Source organism: Mastigoproctus giganteus, chromosome 11, assembly GCF_048544385.1.
Source record: "Mastigoproctus giganteus isolate SK-2022 chromosome 11, ASM4854438v1, whole genome shotgun sequence".
Classification (NCBI taxonomy): domain Eukaryota; kingdom Metazoa; phylum Arthropoda; class Arachnida; order Uropygi; family Thelyphonidae; genus Mastigoproctus; species Mastigoproctus giganteus.
The window spans coordinates 7,963,623-7,978,523 of NC_143585.1; positions in this window are offsets into that span (position 1 = coordinate 7,963,623).

A 14,901-nucleotide genomic window follows, 5' to 3' on the forward strand; every position below is an offset into this window, starting at 1 on the left:
CGTTCAGACCCAACGGCATCTGAGGACTGAGAGAGAGAGAGATCATTTTTGTGTTTATTACATCATTCATGAAAAAAGCAACTGGTGTGTGTACATCCTCGTGCCCACCTGCATCAATGTAATGCAGCTCCTTAAATTGACTACATTTTCAGGAAAATGATAGTTTCTCGTGTGCAAACCAGGTTTCTCTGTGAATATGCGATGCCATCTCATATTTCCCCTGTTGGTTACCACCTTTCTTATATTGCCTTTCGAGGTACTTGGGACTGCTACTAACCACCTCGCGCTGCTGTCATTTCCGCTGTTCGCCGATCTAACTGGGTCTGCCGCTGGGAGTTAAAGTGAAATGGCCAGCAGCATCGGGGAAGTCGTTGCCCAACGTACGAATGCTGCCGGTAATCTCGTCCTCGGGATGATGTCCCATTAGGCCGAATAACGAACATTCTTCTTTTCGCATTGCCACGAAGGAAGTGTAAAAGGAAAAGCCTGTTGGGGGTCAACTGGAAGCACGTAAAAAAAGCCGATTTGTAAATGGCAACATCTGCGAAGTGAACGCTACTGAGATGCAAATATTGGAACGCCTCCATAAAACTTCATTACGTCGCAAATGTTATTTCATATTGCGACTCATACCATCATCCACTTGGCTCGATAAGTGCACTATCGCAATTCAAAGCGATTCTTAGATGTGTAAAATAAATCCGAAGTAAAGCCATACGAAAGAAAGCCAGTTTTAACGTTGGCGGCCGTTTTTGATAAAAAGTATATGCACACCAACAGAACCTAAATCCAAAATTAATGAAGAACTTAAACATTTAATGACAATTAGTTCAAATTCAAGTACTTCCAATTAATATTAATTGTTATTCATCTTTATTAATATGTAGCTTTTTGGGATATTGCCAAGATTTCTGCCCTCGTGGGTAGCACAGTTGGCAGAAATGCCGTTCTCCCCATATTAGGTGTAAAAGACCTGAGTTCGAGTCACGACGATAATGTGAGGAATTATTATGGGTTGGCCATTTTTGCAACGTGGCCGAGTTAGTCGGTCTCAAGCGAGGGTAGCATGGTTTTTCTTCGGGAAAGTCGGGTTTTTGCTCAGCAAACAGAAAATCGACCACAAAACGCTCGAAATTATACACGGAGCAATATGGACTTAGTCGCTGATGTTCCTAAAACCCAATAAAAACAACAACATTTCTGTATATAGCCCTGGAATTTTGCTCCAATTCGTGAACTTGAGAAGGAATGAGTGGTGGCCCAAAATTTATTCATGGAAGCTGGGCATTTGGGGTTTGGTCTCGGTTGTTGCTCCAATATCTCAGAGGTGATCACGAAAATTATCCAGGAATTAACTTTAGAGCACCTAGGTGACACGGGATTGTTCTTTTCACGGGGAGGGCCATTCGTCTTAGAATTGTCATTACGCAGTTAGGAGAAGAATTGTCCAGGTTGTCACAGTATGAATTAGTATTCGTGGTTCCATGCACAGAAACTTGAGCAAAATGTAAATGTTTCAACTTTTACATTTTCACTTTCTATATTTTTCTCCAGACCGAATTCCATCCATTGAAATTGAAATTCTTTTCACTTTGTAAGAACAGCTAATGTCCAATATGAATATTCGTTGCTACTTGAAATTGGGCATAAATCGATGTGCATCGCTGTTGCAACGTTTCTGACTATCTTCTAAACAATTCTTCCCGATACCTGGGATGAAATTTTCAAAATTTATAAAAGTATAAATCACGTATAAAAAAAAAAGTTGGATGCAAGTTTTAATCCGAAATTCCATTCCAATCCATTCCAACCTATTACTTTCATACTTCTTCATATTTCTGTAGATTAAAAAAAAAAACGATGCACTACTTTAAAGTCGAGATCATTCTATTCTTTCCAAGCTACACCAAATTTTTGATTTGAGGAATGAAGTTTAGTTGGGAGATACTTGAGAGAAAAAAAAACATCACTTTTAAGCTACAGTGTTTTAAATTTGCTCCTAAATTTGATCATCGTCTATGACATTTGATACAAACGCAAGTAACTTCTCTGAGGACATGCAGTAGAACTTCATAAATCTTGCAAGTTCGGGACCCGGTACATGCCGGATTTTTGAAAATTCAATTTTTTAAATTTAATTTCATTTTTTTTTAAAGTTTATGCACATAGCCTCAGCACTCAAAGATAATTCATTATCTTGATTTGTTAATACAGTAGCTCTGTTCCCGATAATCTCCACAGAACAGCAGTCATCAGCATTAATCTAAAATATTAACCTATCCTTCCAGATAGTTCAGTGGGTAACGCCTAAGAAAGAAAGGTCGCTGGTTTGAATGGTGCCTCCAGCATGGGTGCTACAATTGTCTAAATATATACGTACCATTGTACCGTGAACTACCATTGCTCTCAAAATGAATGAGTTTAAACGTTTGCAACTACATAGTAACAATGGCATTCAGTAGGAAAATATGTGAAACAGAAACAAACTGGTGTTTGGAAACTATTAATGGAACATAATCCAGCACCTCTTTTTCTTCTTTTTTTTTTTTTTTTTCAATCCGGCAAGACCATTTTCCCTTATGTCTTTGTATTATCTGCAGCTCACGGAGAAATATTCAAGAAGTACCAAATTCCAGTACTTCTTAAATATTGAGAAGCGCATTCCGTGGGAAATAAAATAAAATATTCACGCTATTCTCATTCCAATCATAATTATTGTATTATCCAATGAAAATATTGTCCTCCGTGGTAGCATAGTTGTTTCGTCAATTGTCACTCGCTTGGAGAGGTCTAGTTTGAAATCCCATTGATGACTGGACGAATTTAAAACGACCTTCTCAGCAGTTAGCCGATCTCAGGCAGAGAGAGAGAGAGAGAGGATTTCCAAGGTGAGTTATTCAGGTTTTTCAGAACGTACAATATGCAATAATTTAATAATAATTAAATTATTATTATCATCAAATAAAAGTCATCAATTGTGATTACCAATAACATTTTTAGCTCATTTAATTAACAAAAATCATGCTTGTTTGATTATGCAATTGAAAGCTTTCCCGAATTGATAAAATTTAAATTTGTCTCCGATCACGAGTTATGCTATCGGCTTAGCTAATTAAAGAGCGATAGGTTTAGTGATATAACAAAATATTCATGCTATTAACATTCCCAGAAGGTAACCATGAAATTCTGCTTTCAATTTAATCAAATTCAGTGTCTCCATCACGTTCAGAGGAAACTTATTGCAGTGTACGAGAACCGCTGCCCATCGGTGGACTTCATGAGACATCTTCTATTCTACCTTCAGATTTTTTATTTGTGTTCTCCCAGATTCAGCTCTCAGCAATGAGGGAGAGCAGAACTTTCCCATTGATTTTTACTAAATCCCTTCAGTGCATCAACCACATTTCTCTCTGGATGTCTGTTTGTAAAAATTGCAATCTTCACCCTCTAAGGCATTTTCATATGTGTCGCTTTGCACTCACCACACTAATCTTGTCTTTCTTTGAACTCTCTGTCTCCAGACCTGAAAAGGTATTCAAAATGAGATCTAGCCATGGTCTTGTATAGGGGATAAATGTCATCCTTCTCCCTTATAGCATAGGTTTAGTAAAAAAAAAAATCATGGACAAGACACTCCGTGCCTTCGTAGCTGCCTGTTTACATTGAATGTAAAATTTCATGTCACATCGTACATTTAAGTCTTTATCGCTTTGCGCCACCTTTAGCTCCTTTTACCCAGTTTATAAATGACACCAGAATTGAACTTTTGCTCCTTGGATGCACAGCCCCATTTGGAGGCGTTAAACTTTAGTTGCCATTTTTAGCACCACATGTGCAACTCACTCATCCAAGTCTTTCTGAAGCATCATGACTTGACTCGAATTGTTAACCACCCTAAAATCATCAGCAGACATTGACAGCTTCCCAAAACATTAATCAAAATTAATGAAAATTAGAAATAGGTGAGGACCCGACATCGATCCCATTTGTTACACTGGTCCACCAAGAAGAGAGGCTATTTATGACAATTCTCGGTCGCTTATGTTGCAGTCAGTCTGATTTCGAACTTCGGTTCTCACAAGTAACTTCAACTTCTTCCGGTTTATATTTGATCTGATTTTCCGAACTAAACAGTTCTAGCAATATTAAGATTTTTCGTTTTGATTTCCACTTTAAAATTATTTAAATTGGCAAAAGAACAAAAAAAAAAAATAATAATAATAATAAAAAGAACACATTACAGGTTTTCCCCACAAAATTTGTGATGGCAATTTTTTGATGATCGTTGATGGTGGACTTACGTGATATACAATCATGCAGTAATGATTCTGTATATAAATTTAACTTCGGCAGGCGATATATTTACACTCATGATATGATTTATTGAGTAAAAGGAAGGCCGGAAGTCTTCAGATATAACTTATTAAGACGTGCATTGCGAAGGTGCTGTTATAGTAGGAGCATCAGCGACTAAGGCCATATTGTTCCGCGTATAATGTCTGTACATTGTGTGATCGATTTTCTGGTTGCTGGACGAAAAACCGTGCTACCCTCTCCTGAGACCGACTAACTCAGCCATGTTGTGAAAAATGCCCATAAAAATTCCTCGAACTCGGGTCTTTTCCACCTAGTGTGGGGAAGACGACGATTCTACCAACTGTGCTACCCACGAGGGAGGGCTTACGAATGATAAAGAACTCTGAAAAGAGAGTGAGAGAGAGAGAGAGAGAGAGAGGGTGGAACGATACGTTGGAATTTCAAATAACTACCCTTGGGACAGATAATTGTAATAGAAATTGAAAATAAAGGAAATAAAGTTTAGAATGAAGTATTTTCTATTATAAAATGATTCTGTTATTTCAGTCAGACGTTGTTGAACTTTTCTTTTCTGCTGACCGTCACAGATAAAAACTGCTTGGGCACGTTAATATAGTCCCAGATATTCTACCAAAGTTAATGTAAAAGATGCATTTTTCATACAGGATACCCCACCCCTTCTTATTATGAACGGAGGACAATACGTACATTGAGGTATACCTATTTTTAAGTTGACCTTCGTTTATTTATTTAAGATTTATATTTTATGCAAACTATTTTATGCGCAGAGTTAAAATAAAGGTGCTTCCAACTTCCTTTGGTCTACCGTGTACTTTCCCAATGAAATTGAGAAAGCTTTATTCATGAGGGTATTAAGGAATAGTTATTTAAATCTTTTTTCACGAAGTCTTGAAATTTGGACAAATTTGGGGAAATTCAACCATTTTAGTGTGGATATTATGGCAGATCGATCATCAACATTAGTGCATCCTTATTGCGGTATAATTTTCTCAATCTATGTGCGTCAGCCTTTCCTCCAAATGAAATTTACGCCTACGTCCTTAATTAAGATCCATGTATTGTAAATGCTGGGGGAGGGTAATTAAATGTTTCTTAATAAGTTTTTTCCCTTTAAGGAACTGAGTTTTTCCTCATTCGCCAGTAAGGTATGCCATCAACGTATGGCACTCAGTAGTGTTGCTTCTTTCGGCAGTACCAAGCAAAGTAATCATTCTGTCCTGGCGATTACATCACTGTTTTTACTCGGCTACCTACATGGGAGAGTTCCCTCGAAGAAAGCCATAAAGACGCTCCCGCGTGGGAGTGCTAAATATCATTAAAGCGAAGCAGTGGAGTCTCACTCGCATCAAACTCGGAGTTGAGAAAAGAGTTTCTGTCTTGCGCATATAAATTACGTTATTAGAATATTTTGGCCCCATCTTAGGTTGATAACCCACTCGCTAATTGAGCCAGTCCACGGTAATTGAAACAGTCAGGAGCTAATAACAAATACTCTGCAATCATTAATGGAATTTGTGCTGGTCTGTTTATTTTGATTAAAATCCTTTGAGGCGTTGTTGTGCATTGATTAGAAACGTGTGACAGCCCTCATCCGTTATTCGTGTCCCAAGTTGGTGAACGAAGACCAGCATCAGTGGGAATACGCTCGCAAGTGGAAGATTTTCCTCCGAACCGATTTCTCTTTTTATTCATTCAACGATTTAGTACGTACCCGCAGATAGTTGGCAGTAAACGTTATCACGTTGATTTTAACTGCACATATTTTGTATGTAATTAGCGAGAGTATCTTCTCGTTAAATTCTGACCAATAAGAGAGTTTCTTGAAGCTTCAATTTATGGAGTTTAATTTTATTTCCAGGTCACTGTTCACGGAAATTTCCTAGGAGTCCAACATAGCAAAAAATCGCTGTGAAAATTATATACCAGAATGAATACAAAAATATCGGTAGAACAACAAGGATTAGAAGAGTAAGCATTTAAAAAGTATCTGCTCGCTGAAGCTGAAGATGGTAAAAGACACAAGCTGGTGTATCCAGATAAAAAGAGGTATAACGACGTGCACCAGATATCACAACCACTGCAACGAGTACTGTAAGAAGTTTACCAGAGAGAGAAATATGAGTGACAGATGTGACGAAGACGTAGATGCAAGAAAAATAAACCAGGATTCGGTAGGCCGATAAAATTAATTGACATATGGGGACTGACATCTGGACATCTGTCTTGGCATGGAAGTTCTAGATGACAACAGGACTGTCCATAATTGCGTCCATTTGGGTAGCGAGCCGTATTTTCCATCGGGTAACTGCATTTTAGAAGTCTCACTTGGGAAGACCAAGAAATGTCTCTTGAATTGGGCGACACCCATAGATTCTGGACTCCGAAACAATCAGAGGAAGTGGGAGGGGTTTCTCTGAAGTGGTGTATAAGAAGGGCCACTGAAAAACTCAGATTTATGAAGACCTGGGTACATACGAGGAATTTTTATGGGCCTAACGTGTTGAGTTAGTATGGCAGCGAGGATAGGATGGCTTTTTCTCCCGAAAACTCTGGTTTTTCGTCCAGCAAACAGGCAATTGGAAAACACAAAACATATGCAGTTTACAGGCATAATATATACGGTGCAATATGGTCTCAGTCAGTGACAGCCTAAAAACAACAACCTCGTATACTGCTCTGATAAAATGAACTTTCTTCATTAAATATCAACAATTTTAGGAGAGGTACAGGGACAACCAGAAGAGGGAAGACAAGGGATCGGATATCTGTTTACACTGATTCATATTCTGAAACTTTTTCGTTCAAAATATTTTTATTATTGTTAATCTACGACTTCTGTTTCCTGTCTATATAAATATCACAGTATGGTCAAAGAAGGTAATATTAAATAAAAAATTCAAAGTTTAATCTGTTTCTGTTTCTGTTTCTCTCCTATTCGTACACGCCTTCCCTTGAATGGCACTGTCGCGGATTTCCGTTAAAATAATACCAATTAAAAAGGTTTTAAGTCACAAGTTGACGTTATGATCCGATGTCGTACGTAACGCTGTATGTTCCGGAAAGGTTTGTCAGACTTTTGCTTGGGGATTGCGAAATCAGACCATCCGGTTACGAAGAGAATAAAAATAATGAAGGATGGAAGGCATGGTGATAAAAAAATTCTTATAAAACATAATGGTTATCGTAGGATAGTTTTTAGGAAGCTAAGGCTATGAGACTTTCCATCCTATTGAAAGAGGGGCTTATTGTCTGCCCCAAACCCGCAGTTTCATTTCATCCTAAAGGTGTTTGATCAGATTCAGGCCTGATCTCCAGCCGACCAGGCGAGTTGTTTGACTTTATTTTCCCGAACCAGTACATTGGTCGCTGTGGGATGGAGTATTAACATGCCGGAAGAACACGTAAAGCTGATTTCCATAAAACTGACAAAGTTTGAGCATCATCGAATTATTCGAGGTGGCAGTTTGCAACTTGGCGTTGATTGTTTTTAGCACGTTTGAACCAAACGTGCCAAACTTGATCTTTGCTATTGTCCGCACATTTTAAACATATTCTTGCTTTGTATTCTAATTCAACACTTTTCCAAACGGCTTGAGGGTGCACCAACCCTGTCCACTGTTCTACTTGGTGGGGTTAAAGCATCTGTAACAAATGTACGCGGCGTTAGAAATTTACCACGAATCGCTAATAGTATCGAAAAATACTGTACATAGGGCCCACGTGTGTAGCATAGTTGGTAGGATCGCCGTCCTTCCCACAGCTGGTGGAAAAAACCCGAGTTCGATTCGATTCCCGTCGATGACGTGAGGAATTTTTATGTGCCTTTTTCACAATGTAGCTCAGTTATTAGATCTCAGGGGGATGGTAGCATGGTTTTTTCTCCCGGAAATTCTGGTTTTTCGTGTAGTAAACAGAAAATCGATCACAGAACACACGCAATTTACAGACAACTTGCACGGGGTAACATGGCCTTAGTCGTTGATGCTCCTAAAACCTTACTACGACAACTGTACATGGGGAAATATGACCATAGTACTGTTTGGAATTAACGACATGGGAGTGTTTTGAACAACTTCGGAGTTTATTATTGTAGTATACAATCTACAGATCGAAAACGCATAAAATACCTGAAATGGAATCAGCTGCTCACCACGTAGGTGGATCATTTTTCAATGAAGTCCGCTTGCAGGTCTAGATAGTTACGAATATTCAATGGAAGTGCAAGTCTCTGAATTCCATTTGGAAGCTCCCAATTTTTGTTGAGGCAGCTTCTGATTTTATGCCGACAAAGATGAGTGAGTTCACAAGGGTTCAAGTAACGTTGCCTCAATAATGGTAGCCAAGGAACAGTCATGATAAGGAACTGTCTCGCAGAAAAATCCCACAGGGAACGTCCATACTGTTTTTGCATCACAATCTTCTGGTTGATTACGCTTTGTAAAGATCCAAGAGACATCTGAGGAGAAGTTCGAAGCACGTAGCGAGCACACTGCACCTTTTCGTTGAAACAACTGATTTCTTCTTCGTCGTTGTAGAAGAGAACACTTTGGCCGTTGGAGAAGAATCTCCCAAAACAGAACAACAGAAAATGCGATATATGAACTTGTTCACTTTCGGACCAAGCCAGCGAAAAGTGCACGGTTATTTTGGCCCCATACCTTAGCGCTAGCAATAGTCGATCGGATGGGGTAGACAACTGGGCGTAGAACATGGCAGACGTAGCGCAGAAAACATCTACAAATCGATTCCCCTCACCCAACACCAGTTTAGTGACGTTGGCCACCCGCAGATAATAAGCGAGGGGGGACTCTTTCACCATTCTACGTTCGCAGTCGTCATTTCCGTTCCAGGCCAATAATTGCCGGATGGACTCGGGCAAGAAACGGTCCAATCCCGATTCGTAAACTTTCTCTTGTTCTATTATTCGCGAACACGAGTCAAATTCGTTCATGCACTTTATAACTTCGGTTACGAGACTCATATTACTAATGTTCTTCCAGAAACACACTTTTCCGAGATAATAAACCACCTTCCTACTTAGTCTCCACTTTTCTGGATTTCTCAAGATGTTGTTAAACTCGCTTCCAGCTTTATCCTTCCACCTGTAGTATAAATCCAAAATGTATCGGATATTCCGTTCTCTGTCCTTGCTTTGACATTGCTCCTCGTTTTCTGGAGAATCTAGAAGTGCGTCGACAGCTGACATAATTTCATGGGCTAAAGTGGACAAACTGCTGCCTGATAGTTCAGCCATCTTTCTGGGATTTATCTTTTCGTTCATTTTTGTAGTTAATTGTTGCGATTTACCTTTCATTTCATCAACAAAGCTCCTCCCACAACGAAACATTGTACTTTAACTATGTTATGCAAATACAGAAGGAGCATTGTTGAAGATGTTGAATATTTCAATCATTCTACAGTTGGAATCAAATAGAGGTATGATATTAGTTTTCCTGTCCGTTTATTGAGGATGCATGAAGGAGAACGTGGTGCCAATTCATTCGCCCATTCAGCCTGTCGAAGGATAGCGAGGTGCTTTTCTGTTCTTCCAGTTGATTATCTATTCGGTTGTCGCCAGTGAACAGCAAAACATCCACAGACGTCATTCAGGGTTCTTGGACACAGACAAACATCAGAGCTTGAGGATAGTATAATTTGTAGATTTAGTATTAATATTATAATGGCTGAATGATACAAGAAAGCGTACTTCTTTTGCATCTGCCAAAAATAAATTTTAAAAAATTCTATCATTCAAACTTTCCCCACCGCCAAAAATTGCTTATCCAATTCTGCTTTGACCTGGGGCCACTTCCGTCTATCTGAGAAACTCAACTTGCTGCACTATCCAACGCCAAGGAATGTTCAATATGATTACTGTCCCTCTGTTATCTTTTAGCTAGCCCTTGATCCAACGAAGGATCTTTCCATTAATCACAATTTTCTCCAGTTTATATAATTACCTTTCATGGGAACAGTATCAAAGGCTTTACTGAAGTCAAGGTAAATAATGTCAAGATTATTTCTTGCATCCAACACTTTATGCCTTCGTCATAACAATTAACTAGATTGGTCAGGCAAGACTTCCATTCGTAAAGATATCTATCCATAACCTTAAGTAACCGGTCTATAGTTTCCCATCACATCTTTTGCACCTTATTTCAGGACTGGGGAGCGTTAGCACTCCTCCAGTCCAGGGGTTTCTTCCTTCTCTGAGTAAATGGGAGGATGAGCCTTCCCGTTACTAGTTTCATTAGTTTTGCCCCATAAACAGATTTGGCTCTTTCTGATAATGATTACGGACGATGGTAATTCATCTTTGGGACATTCATTGTGAAAATACCATCAACATACGACCGGAAGTGGCCGACTGCATTCACGTTGAGCATTAAATTCTGTCATTGTCTCTTACTCAAGCGTTCACTACTGGATTTTGTTCACGATTTAAACTGGATTTCAAGATTCAATATTTTACTGGATTTTGTTCAAGGTTTGTCCAGCGATTTAAAATTGTATGGATATTGTGGTGTGTAGTGTCGTGTACAGTTGTTCTTCTGGCCATTTAGCCGCTGGAAGCCTGGTGGGTCCTAACGTAATATGCTGGCAAACTTACATGTATTTAAGTAAGTACAATTGTATTTTCTGACAGGAAAAAGCGGTTTTCCGTGTATTAATTGGCAGCCGATTACTAATTCCAAAATGTGTTTATCGGTTTCCAAAGGAACGCAAACTCAACAAGTCAAAAAGGACCGTTTTGCAGCGAAATATATGCGGAGCATTGGGGATTATTTTTTCGCCATTTCTCAATATTTCCCTGGAACACTGCGATGTATTTTATGAAACTCGAGCAGGAAGAAAACAGAAACGGCCGTGTCAAAAGACAAAGTGCCGTGGGAGAATGGCACGAACGTGGCGACATAAAGGTCACTGTCACTGTTTGGCACAGAAGAAAGAAGTACCCGTGCAAACAGCTGTCGGGCAGTAAAATATAGATGAATGGCTCGCAATATGGGCCATTCGCTTTCTACTTCCATTTACGTCATCTTCCCATCGTCACGAATTCCAGCTCACGACGTATCGCGAGAGAATTGAGTCACTTCTGTTTTCTGCAATGAGCGACTCTAGTGACAAGTCCACAATAAATAAAGGAGGAAAGCTCACGAGAGCCCTCTCGTGGAAGAAGAGGAACGTGTTATTTTAAAAATAACGAATTTTTCTTGATGAATTTTACAACGTTCCTCACTGACAGCCATCTTAAAATCCGTAGCGCGAACGATAAACACGAAGGAAGAGCTAGCAGAAGCCTAAACCGTCTTTTTTTTTTTTCATGTAGGTACGCGATCTGCTAAGTCCAAGACAAAGTGAATCATGTGATAAGACTCTCGGATTTTAAGCATTTCTCTATTTGGACCAGTCCAAATAACCACAAGGTTAAAGTCATATTTTAACCGAGTTTACGTTTCTCATATTTGCGTTTTACCCGGAATTTCCTCTTCCTCACAATGAAAGTTTACTGACTGAAAGTTTACATTTACAACGTTCCAGCTCGGAAAATTCGAGAAAGTCCAGCGCTGTTCGGAACTTGCTCAAGATTTGTGGTAGTAAAATAAGCATAGTTTTCCAGTGAAAGCTTTTGAATCTCAGGTGAAAAAGGTGAGTTTTCCAATGGCTGCTGCTTTCGGTGAGCACGACAGCATGTTTGTAACTGCAACGGCCAGTTGCAGATCCAAACGATGTTTTCGTGCTCATCGATATCTGCAACCATTGGGACGGGGAGAAACTCTTTTGGTCCTTCAAATATTGCCACCTTCTACACTTCAAGTCCGTGTGCTTAGCGTCTCTGTTTGCAGTTACTGTTTTCAAAACTGTTCTATTACTCATTTCCTTCTAATGCATATGCACTGTGTGTGTGTGTGTGTGTGTGTGTGTGTGTGTGGCTCCTATGCGATCGCCCATCACCATCTTTGAAATCTTTGATAATAGAGAAAATCTATAAAACGAGCCTGTAAAAGTACATTAAACAAAACTTGGAGGCCTAAGTATATGTTCTGCTGTTGTGTTGTGTGTGTGTCAGGCCACTTTGCCACCAGGGAGCAGCTGCTTCCAGGTGTCCGTTCCTAGGCACAAGGAGCCAGAAGTCGGTCTACTATCTCTGTTGAGCGCTTTCAGAGGTCAAAAATCCCGTACCCGCTGGAGGTAGTGCAATACCAGAGGGTGCCTGCAATCCCGCTTTTTGGTTGCCCATACCAGGGAACCAGCTTAAAAAAAAAAAAAAAACCTCCGGGAGAGAAAAAACAACTTAAAATATGAGTCAGTATAACCCCCCACAGTCCAGACAGAGTTCAATGAAGATCACATTCAAAGTTCATTTGAATCAAAGTTCGAACTTCATTGAACTTTGATCGCATTCAAAGTTCAATGAAGATCACATTCAAAGTTCGCAGTCTCAACCCAAATAAAGATCACAGTTACAGAATCCGAACAGAATGGCAATCCCGGCTTCTGCCAATTCAAGAAATACCATACTATGAGTTAACCTCCTGAAGTAGAACTAGGCCCGACACAATGAATCACGTCCAACCCTTTAAATTCATAGTAAACTATTGATAACTCCCTCAAGAAATGCCACTCCGTGATTAGCCTCCTAGACCCGATATAATGAATCGGGCACAGTATACAAAGCACAATCCAATAAACAAGTCTCCCACATTCCACCAACATAGTCTTAAATCGTGAATCAGGTCTAACCCTCTAAAATTCAGAGTAAACTATTGATGAATCAAAGCTGGAGCCTCAGTCCGTCTAACGAAAACCTTCCCCGGAAATTCCTGGAAATCACGAAAACCATTAGCATTCGCGACAAGAAGATGTGCATTATCAGTTGTCAACACAGGAACTCTATTCAACAACAGTCTTCTACTACATCATAAACACTGCAGTAGAAAAGAACATGCATCCAACTTTCCTCCTCACCACAAGAACCGAAAGGATGTAATTGTAAGCCCCTCTCGTAGAGGGGGGAAAAGGCCACGCATTGATTGTAGGAAAGCAACGGGTCGAAAGAGTTGCTCTACGGGGAAGTTCACCATATGCCCCTCGACGTGGGCACCTGTACGTGGTGAGGGGACCTCCCAGTGATGCTGCTGGATTTCCAGACTAGCATCACTGGGATCCAACGCCCACAGCCCAGGTTTCAGGCTAACATCAATGGAATCCGGGGTGTTTGCCGTGCGCTGCGACCCGTGGAAATTCGGAAAGGGGGATCCTGGTGGTTGAGGGGCCCAGCTTCAAAACACCACTTTGGCCCCTGCTTCGATAAGACGGGTGGTCCTGGAAGAAGGCCCGGCTAGGATCAATCGGCTAGCAGGCTCGCCTACGAGGGTCAACCGTGTCAATGCCATGCCCCTACCCTCATGGTCCGAGGGACAGGATTCAGGCTGGCGGCGGTGCGGGTATGGTGTCTGGGTAGCCCTGGCGTTCCACTTCCGAGCGCATTTATTGCATGCTGGGTAGTGGGCGTTCCTTTGGACTCCGGTGGGTGGGGAGACCGGGCACTGAACCATTTCAAAACTTTATGAATCCTGATAAACTTATTTCTTCAGGGGCCCCAACCCGGTCCCTATCTGAAAATGTAGACGACGACACAGACAGCACTATTGCTACAAAGAGGCAGCGAACTGAACTACCATCAGGGCCTATCCCACGGTTCTTAATTATGCACTCCACCAACGAAAAACTGATTGGTAAAATGTCACCTTTCTTTATACAGAAAGGGTTAGATGGGTTAGCAGGTTCACCCAAATCAGTTAAGAGGCTCTGTTCTGGGATCTCTTGATTGAAACTAAAAATGACAGGCAATCTGAACATCTACTCCGAGTAACATCAATCGGAGGAATCCCTATAACAGTGACACCACACAGAACACCAAATTCATCGAGAGGTGTAATTTCAGAGTGGGACCTTCTCGACGTTACCGAGGAGGAAATCTGCTCGGAATTGAAGTCACAGGGAGTTATTGCCGTCAAGAGAATTAATGCGTGTAGGGATGGGAAACTGGTTAAAACCATAAACATTACCTAAATCTCCTGATGAGATTAAAGCTGGCTACATAAACTGCCCAGTGCGTCCATATGTTCCGAATCCTTTACGGTGTTTCAAATGCCAGAAATATGGACACTCGCAAATGGCCTGTCGTGGTTCCCTTGCATGCGCTCGATGTGGTGAAAAGGACCACGAAATAACTGGATGTTCAGCTATAAAAGCTGCATGTATTAACTGCAATGGAGATCACCCTGCATATTCAAGAGCTTGCCAGCGATGGAAGGAAGAAAAGGAAATACAACGACTAAAGGTAGAACTTAACATCTCATACCAAGAGGCCAGGAAAGCAGTTAAACCAGTAAGTAGCGGTAAAGTAACATACGCCGAAAAGGTATCCAATAAATGCTCGATTGGCACCCAAACGGATATGACTGTGCCACCAAAAGAGTCATTCACGCCCATCACCCGCTATCTATTAAGTTCAGTAAAACCAGCACAGAAATCTCAGTCAGCTGCCACTCCAAT